Genomic DNA, 17,507 nt, shown 5'->3' with positions numbered 1-17,507 from the left:
TACCATTGAGGATTATATCTTAAACCCATTAAAGCCAAAGGAATGTTTTGTAGAGGTTTCAGCAGAATCTGGATTTGGCCCTAAACATATATTAAGTAAATACCCATTAATTTAGAACCATTTGATTGGTTCAATCAGTAATACTAGTACTGCTATGTAAAACTCATTCTTCAGAAAAAAAAAAAAAAAAAGTTAAATCCTGACAGGATTCAATTTTATGCCAGAAAATGAGCTTTTAAAAAAAATGCACTTCAGAAAATGAGAAGGCATCTGAACCTTGGTGATTATTCGCATTCATTAGGTTTACATGGCATGATGCTAAGCATTACTTATAATTATTGTTAATCTGGCCTGGCTAAATATGGATGCCTCTCTCATGCCAATTCTATCTTATTTTCTTCAGCTAGAAAGACTGGATGCAACATCTTAATGTACACATTTGAAAGGACTGCTGATAGTGTATACCAAAGGTTGCTTCAGTACTCTCTCTCTCTTTTTTTTTTTTACTGTCACTGACGACAGCCCTTTGCCCAAACAGAAAATTGAAAGCATACATAGATGTAGCTATTTAATTCCATGCTATGCCGAGCACTTACTGAAGGTAGAACGATTTTCCCAAGGAAYCACCTGAAGGTAGACAAGGAGATACAAGGAGCAGAGTCAAGGAGAATGCAGAAATACGCACTGATATTAACAAGTATGTATGAAGAAAATGATACTCATATTATTCATTCAAGGTGACAATTATCTTTTTGCAAGTTATTAATAGGAATCGTGGTAAGAATCTTAAGGACTTGAACATGGAGTTGCCTGAAGTCTAATGGAGAAACTCAGGAAGCTCTAAATACATAAACAATATTAAGGCAGGAAATACATCTGTCCTAGAGGAAAGCAAAGGAGCAATAAATATTAATATAGCTGCTATAAGGAAAAGGGAAAAGAGGATCACAGACAGAGATCAGAAGTTTAATCTTGGGATGTTTTGAAGAAAGAGAGGCATTAATAGGTTTTAAGAAAGAGATGGACATGGTGAAAATCATGGGAYGTGGCAATAGGTCATGTCTTGAGACCAATGACATGACAAAAGGCATGAAGGGAATGTCTAATAGGCTTAGGCAATAGGATCTAATACCTCAAAAGTAGTTTACGAAAGTATTCCTACTAGCAGGAGAGCAATGCAGTGATATCATATGCAGTTTGGATAGAAGAACAAGTAGTCTGTGATAAGACTAATTCCCTATGATCACAAAATACTTTCATGATTCAACTGCTTAAACAAAATTTTCTTACGGCATGGTGTCTTTGCCATAATGTAAGRTAAACCGTGAGAGTTCTGTACAGGCACATAAGGAAGGTCACATGCACAACAYGGATGATGTGAAAGTAACTTGAGTACTCACAGCCTCTAAACACTCAATTATCTTTTCTGTTTTATACACTTCCTTGGAAGAAATATTGTTTGTTCCAATATCTTAACTTTCTTTAATCTATATATTGCAGTCCTTTTTGCAGTGATGAAAAACTTGAAAATGGAAACCAATTATGGAACACTGCCCTACTCTTAGTCAATGGACAACCTGATACAATATCATCCTGCGTGAATCAATTCAATATATCACGAACAGTTAGGCCCTAAATGAATTTTAATATTAGCTTTATTAACTTTTAAGACTGATCATCTAAGTGGACACATCCATCATATATAATTATCCTGTAATACAAAACTATCTCTGACTTTTCCTCTTCTTCCAAAAAAACTCTCATTGGTAGATACCTAATTGTGAAATTAGCAGATACCCTTTTTCATATTCTTTTGCTTGAGTGGATTGATTTATTCTTCCCATTTGGTTTCCATGAAATATAATATCCTGTACAATACTGCTGCTTATATTATAAACTGTGTCTCCTGTGACAGACCATTTTATTCTTTGTTTGCAATTAGTTGAGCATAGCAAGATCATAACATAAAGGACCAGATTTTGATCCTTCAGGCTTCATTGAACCCCTTACTAGGTAAATGATCAGGACTGGTCCATAATTAATAACGAGAATTAACAGTAAATCCTTTAGTAACCAGTGGACCAACAAATGTTTGAGAAGAAGCAAATTTGTAATCTCCAGGTTTTTAAACCCAATGTAGTTTATTCATAAACTGTAATTAATGCTACTAAAGGCAAAATTAGAAGCTCATTCTTTTTTCGACATAGACACATCACTTCACTGGAGACTAATAGAATTTATATGCTGATATATGTCCTCATCCTGCAAAATACCGCATGGCTCTTTTGAGATATTGAGAGCCCTTAATTTCTGTAAAACACAACAGTAATCATCCTTTTGTGGRAGAAGCTCAGCATTTCACAGAACTGGGCCCACAGTGAGAAGACTATCACAGACATACATGCTATCTGTTAAGTTTTGAAGCATGAATGCTTTCTCTCACTGCAACACCTCATGGCTTTACCTGCAGTTGTAAGTTATTACTGCTACCTAACTGTCCAATAGTAAAAGTAGGTCTTTAACCATCAGAAAGGATATCAGTTTCTCATTGTATATTGTGATGAGAAAGAACTGAAGGAAAGCAATGTCCCTCATGCTAAACATTATTATTTTTTTTTTCACAGACATTTTTAAATCAACCTGTCGTGCCTAGGTATTGCAGCACAGTCTAATATTGCATGGCATGTAAATAGATACCTTAATTACTCATAATGAAATGATTATATATACATATATATATATAGATTATATATATATACTTAAATATTATCTATCACATAATTACTCAGTATTATTTAATGGAATTTTGGGAATATGAATTTTGTTGTTTGATGTACTTTAAACTGTATGAAGCAGCATATTCTTAAGACTACCCTCACCAATGCTTTTGATTATTTATTCATTAAATAAAGTGCTTTCTTTTGCTTGTTATAATCCTGTTTGTACAACCATGTGATAATGTTAAAATGGGTAAGTACTGTACGGGAATTATAACTGTTTATTTTCTTGTCTAAATATATGCCTATAACAATATTTATTAGTGATCTGAGTTTTAAGAATGTGTCTCTTTATGTGTTTACTATTGCCTTGTACATAGTCCAAATTTAAAGGAAAGCTGAGCTAACATTTCTTTGTGTAACTGAATGCCCCAATGGCCTTTAAATGATTGTTTGCCCTTTTTCAAAAGTGAAATTAGGATGAGATCTGTACTTTGAATCAGCTGTAAAAATAAATACAATACTTCGGGTTCGCTTACTGTAGCTATCACAAGTGAACATACTTTCTTCATTTCTTAAGAAAAGATATGTTAAGCTTCAGATGGGCAGGGGGAAGAGACAGTAATCAGAGGATAATATTTAGAACAGCTGATTTAACAGAAGCTGAGTCAGAGATGTAGTAGGCTAGAGGCTATTTTTTCATGTTTTRCCGTCAGCTTCCATCTTTATATTGCACAGATGATCAGCTAGAATGTTTGCCTCTTTGAGGAGCTCAAACATTTCTTATTGATAAATCTGGAAATTGTTTCTGGTGACTCCTAGTTACATCAAAGTCAACAGGAATTTTCTTGTTTACCTCAAAAGGCCAGAATTTCACTAACATTCAAATGTGTATTTCTTTCAAGGAAACTCATCTTCTTCCTTCTTTTTACTCACTACAATAAATCATATTTCTTATTATTCCACTTCCCCTCACTCATCCTTGGACATTTTCTGGAGAGGTAAGTGCTAAAATGGTCGGCTGATCTTGAGGCAATTGCAAGTTCTTCGTGCTCATCAAATTGGACAATTATTTTACATCCCTTGATTTCTTTTCAGGGATGCCAGATGGTCACTATTTCCACCACCTATCTCCTAAGGCTTGCTCCTGTAATTTGTATTTTCTCACATTGCTTGAGAACCCACCTGTATTCCTCAAAGATTTCAACACTAAGCTAAATCTGTTGCTGTTTTATATTTACTGCACCAATTCCTCTCTAGGATATAGAGAGGCATTTTTTTTAYGTTACTTTTCAGGTAGGTAGTGAAAGTGGGATCTACATGGCCCTGTAGCTATCTAGACATTTTTGAGGAGCTGTCATATGGGCGCTAGTGGAAAGGAAGTCTGTCAACCTCATTACTTCCATAATGGAGAATAGGAGAGAGTAAAGAAGAGAGGTGAATAGGGCAGGGGAAAGCAGAAAGCAGCAGGAAGCCTGGGTGAGGGAAGAAATAAACTATAGGACAAGCCCAAAGAGTTAGTTTTAATTTGAAGAGGAAAATGAATATGAAAGCCCTTTAAAATTGCCTTAAGTCTTCATATCCCTGTAACTCTAAAAGACAAAAAAAAAAAAAAAGAAAAAAAGACCCACCCACCTCTCTTAATAGGTCTCAGCACATAGCTACATTTAGTACTATTTTGGCATGGAAAAGTTGAGCCTTGAATGGTGGTAAGCCTCTACCATTCTTCTGCTGAATTTCTCCCATTTGATATTCTTCCCATTCTTTCTGAGAAAATCTAATTTTTTTGAGACATTGCTCTTCTGCTTCTCATATATACATAAATATGTATATATATGTATATATGTGTGTGTGTGTATATATATATATATATATATATATACACACACACACACCATATAATTTAGGTAACTGAGCACTGATTTTGATGAGTGAAGTTTGAATATCAAATGCTTTAAAAAGCATTATATACAAGTAGCTTGAAAATAACTCGTAGGTCCAAATAAATAAGAAATATAGGAAAAATCATGTGACCAATTTGCAATTAGAAAAAAAAAAGACAACACACAAAGAAATACAYTCCTAATAAAAAGTTCAGACACTTCTATCCCCCGAAAAGTACAAAGCTGTTGAGAATATTGCCTTAATGCCACAAAATGATCAATGAATTTATTTCCATTTGCAATATTGTGCAAGAAATCTGTGCTGTGCACATATTCATGTTTTCATCTGATATTTAAATTAATTCAATGCAAGATTAAATAACTTTAGTCACATATAAACAAAAATTCAATGTCTTATTAATTGCAATATTTAATATTTTTTCTATTGCAATTCATTGTGTAAGAAACAATATATCCTTATTAGTTTTGCTTAAAGGAATTCTTTAAAGAGTACTTTTCAGGCTTCTGGGTAACTACTTTGTATTTTTTATAATGCACAATTTTATATTTTCTTTTCTTTGGGGACAGGAGAGAAAGTTTGAATCCTGTTTACGGTTTATATAGTTCTGATTTTTTTTTTTTTAATTGTTTCAGGAGTATTATTTACYGCAGGGAATGGGGTAGGCCTGTGCTTTTAGTGCATGATCTAGTACTCCTAGGACACTTAAACTGTCTTCAATAGGAAGTTGCTTCTACATTATTGATAAAGATCATGCATAATTACTGCCCACCATGTGGTGCTAAGCCCCAAGAGCAAAATGAAAAAGAAGTGGAGGCAGCCACATAAATATGATTGTTTTATTCACACAGGAAACCTGTACCGTGTTATGAAAGCAAAATGTACAACTGTCTATTCATTCAGCCAGAACTACATACTTACCGACGCTGACTGCGATTCAGCAACATACTGTTTGTTTCCTTCTTTATAAGGCACATTGAATGAAATTACAAACAGTTATGCRTCATCCTGAAAGCTGTTTGAAACTTGGGGAACTTCTGGATACATGGATTTAGGGGAAATGCAATCTTAGGTCTTTGGCTCCTTGGTTTTAGGTGCATAGTAATTTAAGGTGCAAGGTGATTTTAAAATTACCTTACGTTCACTGAATAGTCAACAGATATAGGTAACTCTGTTTGAAGACCTCCAGAGAGAAATCTTTCATTCTCAAGTCTATACAAGCTGGCACTTTGCTTTGTGGAGAATCAGAGTGCAGCAGCTATTCCAAACTTTGCTGCTAACAGCTGTGTCTGGGTACTTTACCGTGTCTAATCACAAATATTGAAAACCTGAAAGCCTATAGRCAGAACAATGGTGAAAGAGAAATTGAAGATAATATGTTCACCCTGTGGTAAAAGCAGAAACAAAAGAAACCAAACACACACACCTACACACAAGCACAAAAAGGGAAGAATTTTTGGATATTTATTTCTTTGCAAAACATGTAACTGCAGGGAAGTATATCGCTAATATTGTGTTTTCTTTGGATGCCCTACTGTATGTAGTTCAATTACTGTAGTGAAGGCTAAACTCAATAAACTTACAGGCAATAATTCTACACAAATATGCATTCAGTTAATATATGGTTCTTGTATGCGAAGTACAAAGAAATTGAGTTTTTCTGCATTTTTAGAATATCAAATGCGTGATTACTGTTTATAATAAGCTTGCAGTCACAGACTCTGTAATTCTTTGGTCCTGAACAATTGCATAATTACCAACTCAACTACATTAGCATTGGGAGTAGACATGGATGATTTTAAAAGGGATACTACTGATTTAATGAGGTTTCAGTCTGTACGTTTCCAAAATTACAGAAATTCTATTTAACACCCATTGATGCTTTTGAATATTTGAATCAATAAATCAACCAAACATCAAACAAAAGAAGCTTTAAAAAATGAAAACAAAGCAAACAAAAAAGAGAGTGAACTTGCATTTTTCAGGATACACAGCTATCAAAATATTATTTTCTGACTAATTTGCAATAGTCTGGCTGGCTTTACTATGGACTGGCTGGTTGCTGAATCTATTGAGTCTCTAAAGCTGCCATTTGCGGCAATGTTTTTTTGTATTTTGAATGTTTATGGCATTGTGATTACGCTACAATAAACATGACAATGGGCCATGGGCACAGAGAGGCTGTTCTGAAATCATTACCTTTCTCTTGCATTTTCCACTCCTRTGTGCATGTGTGTGTGCATGTGTGTGTGTGTGCGCTCATGAGATAGACAGAAGCTGATCAGATCCTGATATTGTGGAGCTGATATTTTGTCAAAAATAAATAGTTGGCAGTTCTGTCTGGAGAGGTATTTCTAATATTTTATAAAGCTACCTTCTTTTTTCTTGAGGTGTCTTTATTCTGGAAAGGTCCCTGTATTAAGAACTCCTTTGATTTCTGTGGGAGATGGATGAGCTCAAGCAGCAGTTCTCATGTCAGCGGTCATTACACCAAATAAAGATGAAAGGATATGTCAGTCAGAGACATGGTAAATCCTTAAATTCGTATGCCCCCAAGTAATCCTGCTGTGTAATAGACAATTACTTTACACAGAGAAGTAAAGGGGAACAATGATTTTAACTTGGAAAGATTCAGACTGCCTAAATTGTAGCATGTAGTCACAAATCTACCAGTCAGCACCCAACTGTACGTCAGCACTATGTCATYCCATGGGCACTAAAATTAATAATTCACCTCCTTCATCTGTTTTAATGTGTTTTCATTGCTGAGAGTAAAGCAGTGTAGATTCTGCACATATTCGTAGCTTCCTCATACATCTTTTGCAAACAAGCTGCTCACAGACTTAGAAGAATCCCTGACTTCTAGCAATGCATTCACTGGCTATTCTCACTAAATTCTTATTCTTGAAACAAGACACCAGAGCCTGGATTTCAGGTAGTTGGAGGTATCTTAATCTCTTCTTGGAAGGTGGAGAATGGCAAGAGTCAAGTCACAACCCTATGTCTACCGTTCCTTATTAGCAGCTGTATRTAAATCTCCTGCAAAGGAAAAACACTTTCTGTATCGACACCTGATTTAGCTGATCCATGTTGCTTCACTAGGGTCAGATACTTAATTTTTAGGCAAGAAAATTATTCAGTCTGGATTTCACCTTCTGATCTGAAGCGCGTGTTTCCATGCTGTTCATGTTTCACCCTTTCTCCCCCGTGGTTAAAGCGTGCTATGATCTCCTAACTCTCACTCCTATCTGACTCTTCTGGCTTCTTCAACAAGGTGTCATAGCTGGAACAGAGAACCTTCTTCTTCTTCTTTTTTTTTTTCCTCCCTTTCACCCCACTGTATATACTGCCTCTTCCTCCAGTTTTCTTCTTAATTCTAAATAACAACCATTTAATAACTAGTGCTACTGAAAGAAAATTCAGAAAAAGATATTCACTTCATATTTCCTAATACTAAAACTTGACAACTGTACTGCATGCTTTCTAAAGAGATTTACTGTGTACAACAGATTTGACTAAATAGATATGCTCTTCAAGCAGATATTTGTTTCTAATAGCAATTTTCTCCACTCCCAAGCAGACATCTAACTCTCCCATTCAGCAAGGGCCTTGTGCCTTAGCTGGAGTGATGTGGCTACCCTACCTCSTGTTAAAATGTCACGTTTGAGCATGAAGGAAGGATGCTTCCAGTAAAGGTACAAGTCAGTACAAACAAGTCAGTACAAAGTGGGCAGAGTGGGGAGGTGGCCCAAGATGCTCATACCTGCCTGAAACTCTCACAGTGCTTGGCCTAAAAGATAAACACTGAGCTCTYTGAAATCGCAGTCTAGGCAGCTGCTTCTTTCCTTGCCCTGCTGCTACTGTCTSTCCTTGATCAGTACATGCCTCTTCTTCCCCACCCCCAAAATAAAAGATTTAGAAAACAGATTTAGAGGTTTCCTACCAAAGTACCAGCCAAACAATTCCTTCTCAAACAATCTGCACTAGAGATAGGGTCCCTGGCACTGGTTGGATTTCCCACCAGGACACAAGCTACGGTAAGGAAGATGAGACTAGCACAGTAACTATAAGCAGTCAGTGTGAGCAATTCATTTTGAATGAGGACATGTGACAGTAAGACATCTGTCTGGAAACAAGCTGTACACTGCTGACTGGGAAGAAATGTCTCATGTTGCTCAAGTGCTACCATGGTTGATACAATGGTAAGGAAGCAGAACCAGATACGCTCCCCTTTTTGAAGGGCTTTATTTGCTTTCAGCATGTCTTTTATTATGGCACTTTGTATGGGCATAGGCAATAGGCTTGTAGCAAAGCAGAAGCCATCTGGGCAGCAACACCAAAAACAGTGGTGAACCAATTGCATACTGGATGGTGGGATGCTGCATTTTGTTTGTCCCAAGGAAAGAGTGTGGTGGAGAAGGACTTGCATTGACTGTGGTAATCAGCACTATAGGACTTCTGAGCAAAGGCCAGAGTTCCTCACGGGAAAGAGAAACAGAGGAATAGATTTTGCACATTAGAGAGATTAGGGCCTGCTAGCTAGTAGCTCAYGCTAGGTGGTAATTGCAGGGCAAGCTGAGTGGACTGGAAAGTTCATACTGGCCCTGAGAGTGGCTGTAATCTTTTGGGATGACCTACGTTAGTCTAAAGGGTCCAAATTACTGCCACTGGTGAATGAAGGCCTTCAGAAAGGGAAAAACAAAACAAAATGAAACAAAAAAGGCATATACTACAGAGCATAGTTTTCTTCTCCCTGTATTTTCTTCTTTCTGGACAACGTTGTCCTATTCTTTGTAAATTTGAGGGTTGYATGTTCCTGGGATAAACCAATAAATTAATTGACCAGGCTCTAAACATTTTTTTGAAGCTTATAAAACAGGTCAGGTTTACAGTCTGAATCAGATGATCCACCACTCTCCATCCACAAATATGAGAAAAGCAGGACCATCAGCAGCTGTCCCTATAGAACATTYTCAGGTGACGATCTTGATGGACCCTACAGGACTAGAGTAGCAGTGCTGTAGGATCAAACACTCATTCCAGGAAAAGACAGGTAGACCAACAGCTTAAATATTATGCTCTTTGCAAGAGGTAATATATGCTTCAGAACCCCCTGCTGCAGCATTTTTCTGTCTTTTCTAGGAGAAATGTATTCTAGGCTACCTAGGATTTTGCTATCCTTCTCAAATTGTACACTCTACCAAATTTTATCATTAAAGCCCTTTATTGAATTAAGATGACTCTCTCTTTTCCTCAAACCACCACRGGCTGGAGAAAGAAGAAAGCAGAGGCTACTTTTTCATAGGATGGACCCACTTTCATAATTTATGAACAGGCTTCTAAGATCTCAAGGACTTGATAATCCTCAAGCCACTAGTCAGAGGAAGGATATGTGCTATCTTATCACTTAGTCAACAAGGGATCTCAAGAACTGAATGACACTGTCCTCACTTGAATTTTAGCCCTGTCTGGGAACAAACATAGGTGATATGASAAGGAATAACTACAGCTTTTTTTAGCACCTGCTGAAGATATTRTGTTATATTAGTCCCAAGGTGGTAAGCATACCACCAAGAGGCTACTTGTTATAAATGAACTCTTATTGTAGATGGCTGTAGYGTAGGTGGTAATATGCCACATATGGGAGGAMACCCTCCCTCTGACTTTTTCTCACCCATCCTTGAACACTAACACAACTGTGCCAAAGGAACCTCCCCACATGCCCACTATCGCTGAGGAGTCAGTCCACTTCCATTACTGTGAAGAAYTGACCTTTAGATATCCTGGGAGAGCCCTTCAATCACCATCAAAAGGCATAGGAGTGAGCATAGGAGTGGAGACTGATGGAGAAGATGAGAGCCTTCAAAGAATGAAMWAAWAATAATAATAATAAAAGGTTAAGCTAAGAGACCTCTTCAGATGTGAAATTCATTTCTTTGCTACCTTTAATTTCTACTGACATGTGAAATAAGCACTTTTTTTTTTCTTTTGATGTGACCTGCTGGGTTTTCCCAGTCTTATCCTGGTACACTTAAGTCTTCTGGATGCATAAAATAGATGCCAATATTCTTGTGTTGCTACCTCAGTTGCATTCTCAGTGTTGCTACCTATATCTGCTCTACTGCATGATCTCCTAAGATATTCAGGATAGATTACACAGTTTAGCAAATCATAACACTCGATCTCACAGGACCTCCTTCTCTCTGAATCTCTGCCCTCTTGTTGGAGTGACTGCTCCCTTTTCTCTGTYAAACCTTCAGGCACCCCAGGCTGTGTATGAATTCCAAGTTTTGAACATCAAAATATGCTCCAAAGATAGGACTGATCTGCTTCAAGATATATTATAGTTTTACATCAGTGCATTTAGTATCTCTGTCTTTCATGGAAAAATTCTGCTTTACAAGGGTGTCACAGGGTGTACACTTGTAGACATTGTGTAGAACATCTACTTTCTCCAAGTCTGAGGATTCCTGAGARCAGCAAAAAGCCAGGGTTGAACAGGATTAGTCTGTCTATAAAAAAATGGAAACGAGGAAAGGGGGAGAGAATAGAAAAATGTTATACTTGATGGTGCTTGCTGTAGCCAAGTTCAGGCTGAATGTCTTCTTGGGGAATGTTTCTCTGTGATAACATTATTCATGAAGCAGGAGAAGACATACTAGATCTTGCAAATATTGATGGAAATGTTATCGACCTTCCTCCATGTCATACTGAAAATAACTGCAAAGAAGAAGGAAYGTGCAATCCCGTTCTGGGCCATCTGGGCCATGGAACAGATGGACTGCTGGGTGTATGTTGTAAGTGAAGCTCTTCCCCAGTACCCTGGGGTGTTACTTGGTGACCTAGCAATAAAACCTTGCTCTGGAATGTGCTATATGCCAGTTTGTGTCAGATAGTATCATGATAGTGCTAATTCAAGCTTTGAAAAGAGGCAGTGATATGCAGAAGGCTTTCACTTATAGAAGCAGTTTTGACTTTAGTGTAGGCCCAAAACCTCCTGRGCTTCACTGGAGTTTGAGGAGGCAAGAATGCCCTGAACGCAGCATGCTTCAACCTCTGACCAGAGAGATGAACACCATAATATGTCTCAATCATCACTTTTCTAACTTCTCTGAACTGTTACTTGTCTTCCTTCCCTGGTCCATAAGCAGCACCTCCTCATTTGCTTGTCCAAACATTGCCCTTTCTGATCTTAGTTCTACACACAAGACCTGTCTAACTAATCATATCAACCATGGGCTCCTAGGCTCAAGCTCAATTCCCATTAAAGCCTATCAGTATTTGTGTTGTAACTTCATGTCATTTGTAGTGTAACTTTGCACCTGTTTTAGACAATCAACTCCAGTTCTCACAGAAATCATGTTCTGCTTTTTATGGCCCTTACAATATCATTGTATCCAAATATCAGAATAAGCATGTGTGGATGCGGACTGATTAACAGGACAACTTAGTTTTCTTCTTAAAGGCCACATTTTGGACATTCATGACTGGTGTACTCATGGTCCAGACAAAACTAAAATAATTGGTGTGTTGTCAGTGAAAGTGTATTGTGAATGCATCTAAAAGTATGATGTTAATTGTGATATCTGTAAGATGGCCGAATTGCAGTTTTAAGAGAAGCAGTGCTGATATTTTTTAAGCTGGATCTCTGACTGCAGATGCCTTCTGGGTATAGATATTATGTGTGTTTTTAAGTGTGTGCATGTGAATGTAAGGAAGTTGTTATAGCTCTGATGAGAGGTCATCTATAATCCTACATCATATCAATTTTTAGTCAAATGAGTCATACCTATTGTGACTATTACTTAGAAAGAAAAATAAGATGGAGTTTTTCTTCTCATTTCTTCATTTAGTAATGGATGGGAATGATGATTTCTCTATATGTTAATCAACTTCTGATAATGCATTTCACAGTAAAGATTTCAAAGCCAGTAAGTAAAAAATAAATATATTAAAAAGACACAATATATTCAGCACTGTACTGACTAATTTGACTTGAATATTATTAACGTGACATAGAAACATTTTATTTCACTTGTTAGATTTAAGAGTTTTATTGTAAATCTGGAAGGCAGTTGAAGGCATACATGAAATTATAATTTATTCCAGGAGTCTAGAGAAATTGAAAGCCTGATCTCAAATCCATTGAAGTCAATTAAGCCTTTTCTATTATCACTTATAAAATAAAATAATTTTTGCATATTAAATTACTCCATTAATTGGACTGTTTATTTAAAAATATCTTTTGAGACTAGTCTTATTACCTAAACTTGGGCTTTGAAATTTATATCTAAGCACTTAACTTCTGTTACTTCAACTGCAATTAGTTCAGGCACTTAAGGTTGAGTTTCCCATCAACTTAAATGAGAGGCAATGTCTGCTGGGTGCTCTTCACAAAAGTTTTTCTGAAATTACATCCTGAATTACATTCTCTGAATTTTACTAAATTGTTGTTCTTGCAGTGTGCTTTGAGACTGAAGATAATGACTCTTGTTGTGTTATAGTGGATTACAGGGGGGCTAAAAAAAAAAAAAAAAAAAAAGCACAGTGCATTATTAGGATGTCCTTTCTCGCTTACTACATGTGTGGTCATAAATCTCCACCAGCTGAAGCTGCTGATATTTTTTCATTGTTGTCTCCTTGCTTTACAATGAGCATATTTCTGCTCAAAGGAACAGGATTACTAGCACCAGGAACAGGATTACCAGCCTCAGAGTTCCCCGGTTCGGGTTTGCATTCTGACTCGGGGGGGAACCAGAGCCATCATGTACTAGCCTCCATCTCTGCCATTCTGTAAAGAAAACAAATGCGTAGGCTAGAAGGGAGCAAYTGTGACCTCTGAACAGGAGATCTTGCTCCTTAACAGCAGGTAAGCAAGACCATGCATTCTCCTGCTAGCAAATGTAGGTTCAAATGTGTCTCTAACCTGAACTGCTGTGCACCAGTCCCACCTATCTGCCATCAGTAGTTCTTAGCTATTGACATTGATTTTTTTATTGTTTGAAGTTGTATTTCAGTATATCCTTGAAGTATTTCATCTGTTTGTCCTGGCCGCATGTTCCTTCTAGTCCACAGCACACCAGCTGCTACAGGATGCTGGTGTCTTTTATTCTAGATATGTGACCAGCCCAGTGCAGCTGTTCTGTGATGATCATGGCTACAGTCCCTGGAAGATAGCTCTAGTCTGAAACTTTCTTATTTCAGATTTTATCCTACCATCTGATGCGCAATATGGTCCACAGATGGTACAGATGACATTTATTTAGGAGTCATATATGTCCATATCTTCAAACCATTCAGCAAACTGGATGACATCGCTACTCTGTAGAGTCTTAATGTGATCTACCCTTTAACAYTGAGCTGCTGTTTGACCTCAAAGTAACTTGCATCCTAAATTTCATGCTGCAGTACAACAGCCTGTGTTTTTTACTGGGCTTTTATATATGTATATGTATATGAAGAATGAAGGAAGGGAATGTTATTGTTTTCTTACTTTTTAGACTGGTTTCCAATGTATTAGATGGAAGGTATACCACTTGCCTACTTCATATATCTGTTACAAACCAGTACTTAATGTACGTACAGTGCATTTGTGTAGCTTTTCCAGTGCTATGAACTGTTAAGTGTCTCATGTAAGCACCAGACCTTGACCATGGCAGGCAACAGTGGGTTACATGCCTGACAAATTGCAGCCTATAGATAAACAAGTAGACAACACAGAGGACATGTACTTATATAAAACGAATGCTTTTACAGTGCTTATCTCACATATTAAAATTGTTCAGGAAAACAAACACACAAGCAAACAAAGCCTCAAACTTCCGCAGCTGCGAACTCAAAAGGTTTTCCATCTCTACTTTTTCTACAGCAAAAACTTTTACCTGAAGAGGAATGCACCATGTGAATGGCTGCCTTCCTTCCATTCCGTTGTCTTCAAGGGAAGGGTAACCAACAACAGTTCCTTAGGATCGCTTGAGATAGACTCCACAAACCCTTATTTCATTATTACTATTCTGACTTTAAGGTTGCAGATGTGATAAGCTCTCTGCCATCCAGATTAATGAAGAGAAGTTACTTCAATATCACAGTGAGTTTTCTTTGGCTTACCACTCTGAAGGGAAAGGGGAAAACAAAGTCTAGGAACGCTGTTCTTGCCTTTATGTTGGCCATTGTAATGAAAGGTTTACATGTRTATATATTTGCCCATAGTCTAGGCCAAGAAGGATCAGAAAATTCTCTGTATTTAAGATGTTCCTACTTAGTTTTAAGTTTGATGTAATTTTATCCTCATCTATTTTGCTAAAAAAAAAAAAAAAAAAGGTAAAAGAGAACTTCCAGCTTTGAATTAGATTATGCAAATTCATTAATGGCTTGTAGGATTCCTTTTCCTTCAGGTCTATTTTAAACCATGCAATGCTAGGCTTTAAAATTTCTCATAAGGAAAATTTCTTCTGGGTAGTTTTGTTGCCTTTCTCTTTTTTTTTCTTTTTTTCTAGTTATAACCAATATGACATAAGATGATCAGAGTAGTGACTTAGGTGATGACACTGTTAAATCACATATTGCCATCACAGTACTTTTTTGTAACATTTTATATTCYATTTATTATTGTCTTTTTAATTTCTATCTAAAGTACAAATAGAGCATATGTTTTCATCGAGCTTCCCAAGTGTTTGGCCTCAGTGACTACAGCTACTTTAGAACCTGGAAATAGATACGAGTAATTCAACTCACTCTTTACAATGTATGTTGCCTATAACATAACTAATCTTCTGTTCACTGAATTTCCTCTTTATCTGTCTAAATTTATTAGATCCCATTGAAGTGGTTGTCTTTTGTAGTCTTTCCTAAGGTTGTAGGTAGACAGCTTAATGCAGTTTAATAAACTGGTTTAAGTAGTTAAAAAGTCAGTTAGATTTATATTATTTTTTCAAACTCAGCCAATTCCTTTGCAAGGTAATATATTWCTTACAGTTCTCTCACTGAACGTGATTATACCATAGCCTAAACAATTTGCATGCATCCCTCAGATCTGACTATCAGATTGTTAACCATCTTCTCTACATTATTAAATAACACTAGTGCTGTTAATGCCTCACATAAGCCTATTTCCAAATTGACAGTGGGTTATTTTTTCCCATTCCGAGGTTTTTGTCTCCTAAACAGCATATTATGCTCAACGGCCTTTAATCCTCATCTCATGWCAATTGTGTTTCCATTGCAGCCTCACAGAAAGTCCTGCACAAACAGGGGTCTTRAAAATCTGAAGGAAGTATACTAGGTTGTCTTTACTATTTTGTTTGCTTGGTTGGAAACACTTGATTTTATACTGTCTTCAAAATTAAAGTGAATTGGAAGAAGAAACAAAAATCTTCCCAAAAAATTAAAATCATGAAGTGATTACTCCAGCAGAGAGCACATTGGCTTTCAGGCTTTAATCCTTTAGAATAGTCTGAGTACATACTCAAAATTAAGTTCTATCTATTTTCTGTATCCTATTTTCTATTAAATATTRCTATTATACAGTGGTAAGTCTGTTTGTCATAGGTCGTGAATGAAAGTGCTTGTAAATAATATTTACCTTCCTTTCCCCTCCATACTCCTGGACCAGAACTAGCAGTGAGTGAAAGGACTTCTAAGTGCAACTATTTCAAATGTATTGAAATCCTCCTGTAAGTATAAAACAAGTCTAATTTTCCTCTTTTTTTATTAATTTTAAAATATTCTGTATATACTTGTTCATTTCTAATTTTAAAATGTCTTCAGAGGATATGTCAGAAMTTTACAGCACAGATATAATGTGCTAGACAGGAACTGCACAGTTAACAGCAGAATATCACAGGTCATCTACATGGGTTTAACAAATGCATTTGCAAYACTTGGTCTGCACTAAGAAAAAGCCAGACCTTAATCACTTAATGGTATGTCTGTGTAGACATAAGCAAAGGTCTAGTGATACTCCTTTGGGGCATTATGATTGACTCTGCTCTTGAAAATTCTTAAAGTGCTATTTTCCAAGCTTCTATTTTAGAGYAAGGAATTTCACAGTTAAAATGCAGTATAATTGTTCAAAAGACAGAGTCTCTGTAGTCCTACTAACTCAGCTGTGTCACACATTCCTATTACTTTATGTTTCTAATTGCCTTGTTAATATTACAGTACAACTCAACAGATTGTGCATACTTTTAAAACAATTACAAAATTCATACATCAGGTTTGATAGTATCTGCTCTAGAAGCTGAGAAGGAATGCCCCCTGGAAAATGAAAAAAATTGTTTTGTGAGAATGGGAATTAATGAAGCTTAATCCTTCACAGATTTGCATCTGGTTTTTGCCTAAGCCTTTTTCCTATATCCCCTGATGCAGACATATGGAGCAAGAGAGAGCACATGCAAAACTATACTTGTGCTGGCTGACTTTTCAATAGCTCTGATCTGATGGGCCAGCGGTTTTATGCAAAGTACACATAGGTTCTTTGTCTCAAATAGTGAGGGAGGAGCATCCTGGATTTAAATGAGTTTAAATTATGTTTACATACAGTTGAATATTTAATATACTTTACATATCTCAACAGATTTTGTGAGTGGATTGAAGATGGGCTTTCCTTCTCATTGTAACATTTTGAGACCGAGATTTTCAGAGAGAAGGCAGATTCTCTATACCATTTTTATTTACTGTTATACCACTTTTAAGGTCGAGGCAATTCAAATGAGAAAAATTTCAAACGTCTCATCTAGTCACTTTGCCAATTCTTTCATGGCCTGAAGATGGTAAAAAAAAATCCTGAGTCATTTGAGTTTCATTTTTAAGGCAGTTTTTAAAAGTATGATGATAGATTACTGGCATTTATGGGGTTTCTAGAGGTTTAGTGATATGATTTGTGTCTTG

This window comes from Rhea americana, unplaced genomic scaffold (assembly GCF_003343005.1).
Source record: "Rhea americana isolate MKP2758 unplaced genomic scaffold, rheAme1 scaffold_3, whole genome shotgun sequence".
Lineage (NCBI taxonomy): Eukaryota > Metazoa > Chordata > Aves > Rheiformes > Rheidae > Rhea > Rhea americana.
The sequence above is the reverse complement of the archived record's forward strand: the minus strand, read 5'-3'. Positions refer to the sequence as shown.